The 10,262-nt window shown below is 43.7% G+C and overlaps 1 protein-coding gene across 3 annotated transcripts in view; it reads left to right on the top strand.

Annotated features, from left to right (window-relative positions):
• The first annotated feature begins 3,212 nt into the window (after positions 1–3,212).
• Cdh6 (cadherin 6) overlaps positions 3,213–10,262 on the top strand; it is a 134,503-nt gene continuing 127,453 nt past the window's right edge. Inside the window, exon 1 of one of the 3 annotated variants that reach the window (XM_005078022.4) lies at positions 3,213–3,438. The gene's annotated coding sequence lies outside the window, so the exon portion shown is untranslated. Of the gene's footprint in view, positions 3,742–10,262 lie in introns of all 3 variants that reach the window. The other 2 variants (XM_013119064.3, XM_013119065.3) reach the window with 2 other exon arrangements.

The following is a 10,262-nucleotide window of genomic DNA, read 5'->3' as shown; positions in this document are numbered from 1 at the left end:
AGTGATTATTTATTTGTATGTATCCCTATTACAAGGATAAGACAGTCTGTTGATCATCTGAAGATAGACTTAGGAGAAAGCAGAGCATTCTTCATAAAACTAATATTCTGGGCTGAGGAGATGAGTCAGTAAGTAAAATACTTGATGCACAAGCATGAGAACCTGAGTTCAGGTCCTTAGAATTGTTGTAAAAGTGACTCTTGTGGCATACCAGTAATCTCAGTGCTGAGGAGTAGAAACAGGTAGGTCTCTATACATCACTGGCCAACCAGTCTGGTCAACCCTTGAGCTTCACATTCAGTAGGACACACTGTCTCAAAAATAAATAAAGTGGGAAACAATAGAGGAAGGTACCACCACACACACACACACACACACACACACACACACACACACACACACACACACACACACACACACTATCCCTAGTCATGGTCTCTGAAGGAGAGTCTCTTTTACAATGAAACAACAAAAATGGGGAGGAGTAAAGTAATGTTGGCTACCATGTACATAGAAAACAATGACATGCCCTGGCACTATTTCAAGGTCACCAATCTACTAAAGAAAACAGGGGAAAAATGGCAAATGAGAGCTTTTATAGATTGTCTTCCCAGCATCCAATGACACACCCGAAGTATCTGTTCACGTTGGTCCTAGAAAAGCCAGGATAGCCATCAGAGTGTGCCCTCTACTCCCTTCCCAGGCCCAGCTCCCTACCCATTCTTGGAGGAGCCTGACCAATCAAAGCTATTCTCAAGAAATTAAATGGCGGTGGGGGGGGGGGGAGGGACAAAGAGAGAAACTCTCTTGCCCTTCTAACAGGCAAGCTTGTGGAACCAGCCACACCCTTTGCCCGGTGGAGGTAAGGACTGAGGAGGGCTGGTGTGAAGAGAAACAAAGTAACAGCAAAGTGAAGGCAGGAGAATAACTCAAAGCAGAATGCTGATGCCTTCTCAACACCTGCTTCTAGACCTGCCCAGAGGCCCAGCAGACTCTCACTCTTGGGCTCACTAGAAAACCCCATGTGATGATAAGGATTGCAGCATTTGCTCAGCATTCTCTGACTAGCTTGCACAGCTTGTCAAGGTGTTCCAGGGTGCCAAAGAGCAACTTTCAGCAGGACTTAGCAGTAATGGGTAATGCTCTGTCCACTGAAATAACCCTGGGTATTTTTTATCAATATCATAATTGAACATTAATAGTCATTGTGGTAAATGTCAGTAGGAAGTTCCAAGAATCACATAAAGTCCTTTAGTACAATATCCTGGGGTTACAATCTCCTTAATGTCACTTAGTGCTGCCACATGAAACTGCTCAGGAGCAAGCTGATTGTCCACTCTTAATAAAATGAGGTTGTTTTAACCACCTTTGATGGGTAGCTAATGGAGTTTGAAGGGTAATACATCACAAATAATTAAGAAATTTCCTTTGTGAGATATTAACTGGTTCGGTGGATAGAAAATCTACCTCAGTATCACCCTTCATATAGCATAAAATCAGTTAATTTATTCATCTGTCTGCTAGAGGCACTCTTACACAATGTGTTTTTATTAACATACTTGTATATGTTCCTTCATCAATTTATTATCACACGTGCTAATTAATCACATATACACACATACTTTGTGGACACCCTAGTTGGCATATATACATTCAGGTTCTTCATCTCTTGTTCTTCCGAGTTTTATTACCTTAGACACAGTTCTTAGCCTCTATTGTGCCTTTATCCACCTAGTTCCTCTGTATTTTTTGACAGAAAAAAAAACCACATCATATTGACAAAAGAATCCCATCAAACAGTCTCTAAGAATACTCTGTGAGCTGTAAAGGACTATATAAACGTAGCAAGATAGTCTCTCAAATTAAGAGGTGTGTAACCGGAGGGAAGAGAGAATGTGAAGCCCCTTAGCCCTTCTCCACGGCAGTCAGTTCAAATGGCCTCATGAAGGGAACATGCTCAGACTCCCGTCTGCAAACCGAAGGCAGCTCTGCATCACAGCGATGTCTTTTTAAGTCCTCCCCCATCCATGTGCTGAACATCTGTGCCTAGACTGTTCCACATACAATGCTTTGAAGCACCGGCTGCCTGGAAGAAATACTTTGATTTGGGCTTCATTAAAATGCCTGAACTTCTATTAGGGACACAAAAGATTTTCTAGTAAGAGCTCTCTTGGGAAGAAGACCAACCTCTAGCTAGTTAAATCACTCAGAAGCCAAGTGGCTGCAATGACTATAGAGCACCAGGCAATGAAAATCTTGCATACACAAACAGCTGGCTTGGGATGGGACTGACCCGGGGTGAAACCGTTGTGGTAATTAGATTTAATTTCCTTAATCCAACAGTATATGGCTGCAACATGTCTACATCTTCTACGCAGAAAAGTCATGATTCCCCTTTAACAATGCTTTGACGTCGTTGAGATTTCTGTGCTTAGTGCCTTCGGAGTAGAAGTCGTTTCTTGGCAAGTCTAAGGATAGCCATTCAGATAGCTATGTATACCAAGGAGTTTAACATAGACGTTATCCTACTTCAGTAACTTCCCAGAAACAAGTACTAAATATCAATCTACACACTAATCCGCAAGAGTAGTCGGTCCTGGTCTCTGCTCATTTAGAAAGATAAATAACCATGAAGGCATTGGTGATCCTGAGGGGTTTGGATTTGAACCGCTTCTACATTCTCCGGGGCATATGGCTTCATGCTACAGCACTCTGGAGTTACCCACTCCAAAACAGCATCGGAGCTCCTGAAGCTACAAAACAAAACCCCGTGTTCTTGAAATGAAAGAAGCAAAGACATTCATGAATCTGCTCGCGTCTGTTTATTCTATAAAGAACAGCCGTCGGTATTGTTACCTCAGGAGACCGGGGTTGTTTTATTCGCGTGCATGATATGCGTGCTGTCTCCCCAAACTGGCCCACAGCGCCACGCGGTACCGTGTCCCTGGGAATCTTAATTGCCTAGTCTATTAGAAAAGAACATCCGACCGTAGCTGGTAATTGAACACCGTGCATTTTGACAGCATAAAAGAAAGATCAGATAGAGTCACACAAGTTCTCAGTATGTCTTAAGCCGTACCCCCAAAAAATATAAGAAAAAAAGAGGAAGGAAAAGCCTGGAGCTGCAGGAGTGTTCCAGAGAGCGAACTGCTCCGGACTTCAAACACTGAGAGTCATTCTGTCAAGGGGAGGGGGCGGGCGGGGGCAGGCACTGGGCCTCTGTAACAAAGTCCTCCTCTCTCTGCTCCCTCCCACTTCATTCACTTGCAAATCAGTGTGTGCCCACAAGAGCCAGCTCTCCCGAGCCATAACCTTCCCATCCCGAGAGCTGCAGTTCCAGCCACAGCAGCAAGAAGCGCAGAACCGGCGACCGTGGCGGAGGCAGGAGCATCCTAGGCTAGTTGCAGGGTGTCCCCAGGATCCGGAACGCGAACAGAGGTGGGTTCAGTCTCTGTTGGGAATGCGGAAGCTTGTGCGTGCGTTTTCTTTCTTTCTTTCCCTCTCTTTCTCCTTGATATATACATATCTTTAGTTCTGTAGCGTTGATGGAAGCCAATCAGAGAAAGAGAGCGGTCCTCGGCGCCGGGTGTGTGCGGCGCGCGGAGTTGGAGGGATGCTCAGCCTCGAGCTGGAGTGCGGGCGGGCGGGCGCGCGGGTCGGGCTGCGTTGGTGGCGCTGCTGTCCCTGCCTAGGACCAGCGCCGCTTCCCGGGGAGCCTGGGCGCCGCTCCTCCGTCGCCTGGTAAGACCGAGCCGCCTAGGGGTTTGTGGGGGGTGGCAGGGAACAGTGCGGACTAGAGGAAGCTGCCTACGTCTTCTCGGTGGGGCTGGCAAAGGCGGCCAGCCGAGCTCCAGCTTTGCAAAGTTGGCTGGTCAATTACCAAGGGCGCTAGTGCGTGCAGAAGCGATGGAGCCGTTTGGGGCTTGATTTATTTCCACCTACCCAACAATACAAGGGTCTGTATGGTGACTGCTTGGGCTGAGTTGCGGGTTTTTTTTTTTTTTTTGTATTGAGAGTAACGCAGAAATTAATTCAGGTAGTCTGAAAACTCTGGAATGCACCCAATAAGGAAAACTTACAGAGGTGGTTTGGCTGAGAGAATGGGCTAAAGAAAACTGTTAGCTTGCATGTTCAGAGCAATGCCTGAAGGCTTCTATAGGACAGAAATGCTTAGGTTGCAAGGCAAGTCCGACACTGGACTTCGAAAATGGAGCACACTGTCCGGGGAAAAGTCATGTGGAAGACGCCGCTCGCTGGTGCTGTTTCACGGAGACACACGCACACGCACAAGCGCGCGCACACACACTTACACACACACATCTGGGGTAGAATGCCTTGCTCTGTTGTTTGGTGAACAGATCTGATGCGCCTGATTTTAGGTGTCAAATGCTAGAGCAGAGGTCCCAGTGCGTTCATGTGGAATTTAATGAAGGCGGTCATTGCAGAGTCCTATACTGCCGCAGAGCTGGGGTCACTTCCTCCATAGTTACTCGCCTGCCAAGAGTTATGGTCCATGTCGAGATGGGAGATGCTGTCGAGGTCAACGTGGTACTGAGAAGTGTTGTTGCTACTGCAATAAAATCCATATTTTATGAGAAGTTACATGCAGGTCCCTGCTTGCAAGGGGCTGGTCGCCTAACTTAACTACTACTGAGAACATTCGAGAACCAAGAAGTTTAATCATGTGGAACATTCACACATTTTTCTCACCCACTCATTTTTTTGTATGAAGACACTTTCTTGTGATAGTCACTGCAAGCTGTATCAGTCTGCGTGTCTTCACTTTCACTTACTGAAGTCACACACTGTGGACCAGAAAAGATATTTCCTTTAACAGTGTGGCTGGGGTGTACTTATGTGTCTGGGGCGGGAGATGAATGTTAATTGGGAGCTTTTCCAGTGGTTAATTATCCAGGGGGTGCAAACTCCTCCCTGTGATGCTAACGGAAGAGCCAGAGATGTGGCTAGTTAATGGACAACTCCTCAGAGAATGAGTAACAGCCAGCCGTGTGAATGATGGCCAAAGCTGGCTTATTCTCTTTCTTTTCTTGCTGAGTTTTACGTGGAAATGGAAACCTGAGGATGTTTTCTGCTTTGGGGGAGTGCAGGAGTAGGTGGACAAGCACCCCCTCTCAATTTAGCTTGGGCACAGTCCTTTGTGTGTGAGCGCCTATGTGACTCTGTGTTTGGCATTCTGGAGAATCCAAAAGCCAGTTGTGACCAGAAAGGGAGTATGATAAAGCAGATCGCTTCATGATGTCATGAAGAGGGCAAAGTGCATGCCAGGGGCCATATTTTCAATGCAGCACTAAGAAACTTATAAGAAATCCAGCAGAGAACTGTGCCTTACCCCCCTTTCCCGTCGGTGTGTACTAATTAACACAGTGTTGGCGTGAAATAAAGGATAGGCCTCTTCCTACCTGCTCTCATGTGTTGTGCCACACTTTGGAAGCAGAGGAAGTGCTCTGCGTCGTCAGGAAATACAAGGTAACAGGGCACTGCTGGGAGGAAAATGCAATGATGTAACTCCACTGCACTTGTCCACAATTATGCTTTGCTGCCATTAAGAGGAAGTGACAGGCTGGTGTCTCCAGGGGGATTTCCAGTCCCTCTCCTAGTTGGCTTTTACGCCAATTTATTGCAATTACATTTCTCAGTGCTAACTCTGCGAAGATAATACATGGAACAAAAGCATTTTCTATCAAGTTGTCTACTATAAAAAAAAATCTCGTGCCTTATCTCCTCCACCCACCACTTCCACCAGCTTTGCAAGGAAAACTTGCTGTTTTCTTCTTCTCTCAGGGACAAAACTGTCCTGCTGAATGCTTGAGACACTGGCAAACAGTTGGCATTTCTAGAAATCACATCACGAGGGCGCACATGCCCCTTTAGTGAAGCAACAAGTTAGAACAATGACTTTGGCATGTCTAATTAGTGGTAATGGGATGACTGCCCATCCAAGGATAACAGAGATAAGCTGGAAAGCGCCACCTTCCTTGGGAATTTTTGTGTGGGCTCCCTTTCTGGCTCTACCTGCTTTGTAGTTGTGGATGACAATGTATTATTAAGTCTTCATTTTTTTTCCAGCTACCGCAACTTCTTGCTTAAGTAGGAGGGGCCTGTAGTGGACCACTCCAGACCTCTGCCATGCAGTTCAGTTGCAACACAGATCTTGCTGTGCTGATAAGAGCCTGTCTGCTTTTTCTTCATAGACAAGTTAGCATTCTCCAAGCAGAACCTTAATATGTGTCTCGGGTCAAAACCGTTGTCTGCCATTTGTATAGTTCCTTTCATTTAAGAGACTTCTGAGGTATTTTCATAATTTTCTAACTGCATACAGTTCCAAATCAAAGCAAAGGCCAATTAATCATGAGCCTACCACTGTCAAAATTATTCAAGGTTTTTCTTATATATCTTCCTAGAACCTTGCCAAGGCTCTGTTTGCTAAATACCACCTTACCAACTACTAAGGAAGAGCTTATAGTTATGATTCCAACCACTAAAGACTCTCACCACTAAAGAAATGTTTGGAGGAAAAAAAACAATAACTCATTTAGGGATAGATACACATGAAGGACTCGTGCTGAAATAGAGGTACCTAAGGGTAGGAAGTTCCCCTTCCAATAAGCGCAAGGTCCAAAGAAGATAAGATGTTGCCCTTTTTCTGATTGCCATGTGTTGTAATTGTTCCCTATGTTCTTTCAGGGAACTTCTTTTGAAACAGTAATCATTACAATTTTTCATTTTATTTGTGTGTGTGTGTGTGTGTGTGTGTGTGTGTGTGTGTGTGTGTGTGTAGTGTACATGCACACATGCCATGGCACCTGTGTAGAACTCAGACAACATGCAGGAGTAGGTTCTCTGCTTCCACCATGTGGATTCTCAGGATCAAACACAAGTCATTAGGTTTGGCAGCAAGTGCCTTTAACAACAGAGCCACCTCACCTGCCCTAGATAACCTCTTTAAATGCTCCTCCTGGAACTTGGAGAAAGATAAGTTCCGGAGGGTGAATCAGTCTTTTCTACTGACAATCTTCGGCTTTCAACTTCCAATTGAAAAATCGGTTCTGAAGTTTGAAATGTGTTGCAAATGAGATAACACCCCGCAGAAGCCTGTGGCCTTGTGCCTTGCTTGGTCAATGCAACCACTCACGGAGTCCATCTGAATTAGGGTCTCAATTATGAAAATAGCAAGCAATGACTCAGTCTGAATTGCATTTTTCACACTCTCTGGGCCTAGCCAGTGTCTAGTGAGTCTACCTCATTTGCTTCACAAAAAGGTGAGAATAGAGATAATCAAACTTTTCGTGGCTTCACTTGCTTCTCATAATGACTCTTTAATATAAAACTCAAGAACATTATGGAAATAAGGGAATTGCATACAGAAAGTTAAATATGCATGCACACAGGAGAGAGAGAGAAAGAGAGAGAAAGAGAACCCGTTTGTGAAAATGTTCTACAAACTAAGAAGAAATGTAGAAATGTAGGTTGATCTTGTTTTATTTTATCTTTTTGTTTCCCTATGGGTGTCTATCTTAATTTTAAGATAAATGGGAGATTTGGACAATTCTTGGATATAAAGAGTAATGGTTTTGTTTGAACTTGCTCTTAAACAAATTCATTTGCCTATAGTTTTAAAAGTTCCTCTTTAGGGCAAAGGCCCCTATTCTCAAAGCTGTCCTATGAGAAACTTCAGATTTTCCTTAGCTAACTGGATATGGTCCTTGGAACACTATCATCCACAAGGTAGGAACATAAGGAACATGGGAAAATGTGTAAGAAATCTTTCAGAAAGTTGGTTCGTTTACTAGATGAAAAACAGTCAGATTGTTTAAGCCAAAACAGTTTGGCCAGAGGGAAGCAACTTCAGCCAGTAGTCTAGCTGTTCAAGACTAGATGACTCACAGAACTTCTAAGACATCCAGTAAAAACACCTGCTGTATGATGATTATCTCGAGAGCACCTTCATAAATGTTTCATAGATGTGTGTGGAAAGGGCCCTGTCTCCCATCCACACAGATTTCTAGAAATCATTCCACTTCATTTCATTAATATCTTGACATGAACACTGTTGAGTACCCAATTTCTCAAGCAGTCACACCACCTTTCGGAGATTTATAGGAGAAGTTTAATTAAAGTCACAATGTTACTATTAAAATTTGATTTGCAGTGTTTGGCAGCACAAGTTGAAAGCTTCTACCAGCAGATCAGCGGTGCTCTCTTGGAAGAGAACAGTTTTTGAAGATGAAGATCATAATGCTAGCATGCCATGGGGTATAATTTATCTTCACAGCTCATCACTTGAGAGTGCACAATGTCTTTCTATAATTTCCTAAGTAAGGAGGTCTAACCAAAGATGTTCAAGAAACCTAATTAAGTTACAGGACTGAAAAACAGCAATAAGGAAAGTTAAGCTGAGGGCATGGCTAAGATAGAAGCAGAAAGAGATGAATTCCATGTATGTTGGGGCACAAGAATCAAAATAGAATGAAATGTGCCTGTTTCACATGGAGTCTATTTCGTCCTTATAAGCATAGTGATTTAAGCACAATAGCACCCTTAGCGTGTTCGTACACACTGCTGGTTTCCTGAAAATCAACTTTTAAAAAATTACCACCTAAAATGATGGTCTTGGCTTGGTTATAAATTAGCAAGATGAGTATTTTTTAATGTGGTCAGATATTCATCATAATCAAGATTCTTAGTTGTTTAAAGACTAGTAACTCTCTCCCATCCATCTCCTTATCATCCTACAAGCCAAACAGGTGACGCTGTACTCTTTGCAGGCCTGCAAGCCAAGCATAAAATAGTGATTCAGACAAAAGTACCCATTACACATTGTGTATGGTATAGTGAGTGGGGTCTCTTAAATCTACAATATTACTATTTATGTGTATGGGGAACAGGATTTAAATACATACATACATGACTCTGTGTATGTATGTGCAACACATGCATGACTGGTGCCTGTAGAGGTCAAATAAAAGCATCAGAGCTTCTGGAACTGGAGTTACAGATGACTATGGACTGCCATGTAAGTCTCAATCCAAGTTCCCTGACACAGCAGCAAGTGCTCTTAACTGGTGAACCATCTCTCCAGCCATTGAGTTCAGAGTTTGTGTATGCCCAAATAATAATAATGATGAACTCAGCTGTGCTGAACTGTTCTATAAAGTTGTGCACTGCCCTAAACATTCCACTTTGGTTTTGTTTGTGTGGTGTGTTGGTCTTTTTGAGACAGGATGTCACTCTGTAGCCCAGGTTGTATGGGAACTTACTATGTAGCTCAGGATGGCTCACAGCAACCAGCCAAACTTGGCCTTCCTTGACTAGGATAATATCAGGAGCCAGCATGCCTGGCTAAAACATCAATTTGGGGGCCTTTGTTCTGTTGGTGGTGTGGAGTTTAAGCCTAGAGCTTTAAACATGCCAGGCAGGCCTACCGCTGAGACAGCTCTCAGTTTTATGTGCATTTTGCATCATAACAATCGCACAGCATATCAAAAGGGAACTCTAATATGTGTTTCCTCTTTACCCAGCCCTTTCTTAGTTTGAATTTCCAGGGAATTTCCCCTTGAGCCAAGCACTTAATGAATGTGCTGTTAGCAAATACTTGTGATGTCTTAGAAGTGAAAGTGTGACTCTCTCTGAGAAATACTGAACAGCAGAGGGCATGGGAACAGTTTGATTATTTTGACCAGAGTAAGGCAGAGTTTAAGGCTAAGGAAAATGTTTCAGGGTTACTCGATTTTTAAATTTCACTTGTAATCACACAGTAGAGTTTATAAACAGTAAAAATCATATGTGGGCTATTTGTCTGAACATAATGATCTTTGCCTGCCATGATAGATAGCTTCATTGATGGAAGAAGCATTTTGAGGAAGTAGAGAAAACTGAAAAGCATTCATTTCACTGATGGCAAGAAACAGCTCGATTTCATAGTACCTCTAAGCACATCAGTCCCATATATAAAAATAACAGCCCAGTAAGTCCAAGGTAATTGGTATGCTGAGTAGAGAGAGCTGAGTGAGAATGTATTTGTAGGGTTGGGATGGTCACTAGATCAGAAAAGTGCTTGCTGTACACTCATGGGGACCTTCATTCAATCTCCAGCATCAGCACCCATATTAAAAGCCATTCATGGCCTGGACTGTGATCCCAGCACTGGGGAGGAGACAATCCAGTCCCTAGATCTCACTGGCCAGTCAATGAAGCCTAAACAGAGAGGCCCAGATCCCAGTGACCAGACACCGTAATGACAT

Source organism: Mesocricetus auratus, unplaced genomic scaffold, assembly GCF_017639785.1.
Source record: "Mesocricetus auratus isolate SY011 unplaced genomic scaffold, BCM_Maur_2.0 Super-Scaffold_100015, whole genome shotgun sequence".
Taxonomy (NCBI): Eukaryota; Metazoa; Chordata; class Mammalia; order Rodentia; family Cricetidae; genus Mesocricetus; species Mesocricetus auratus.
This window is presented reverse-complemented; position numbering and strand designations above follow the sequence as displayed.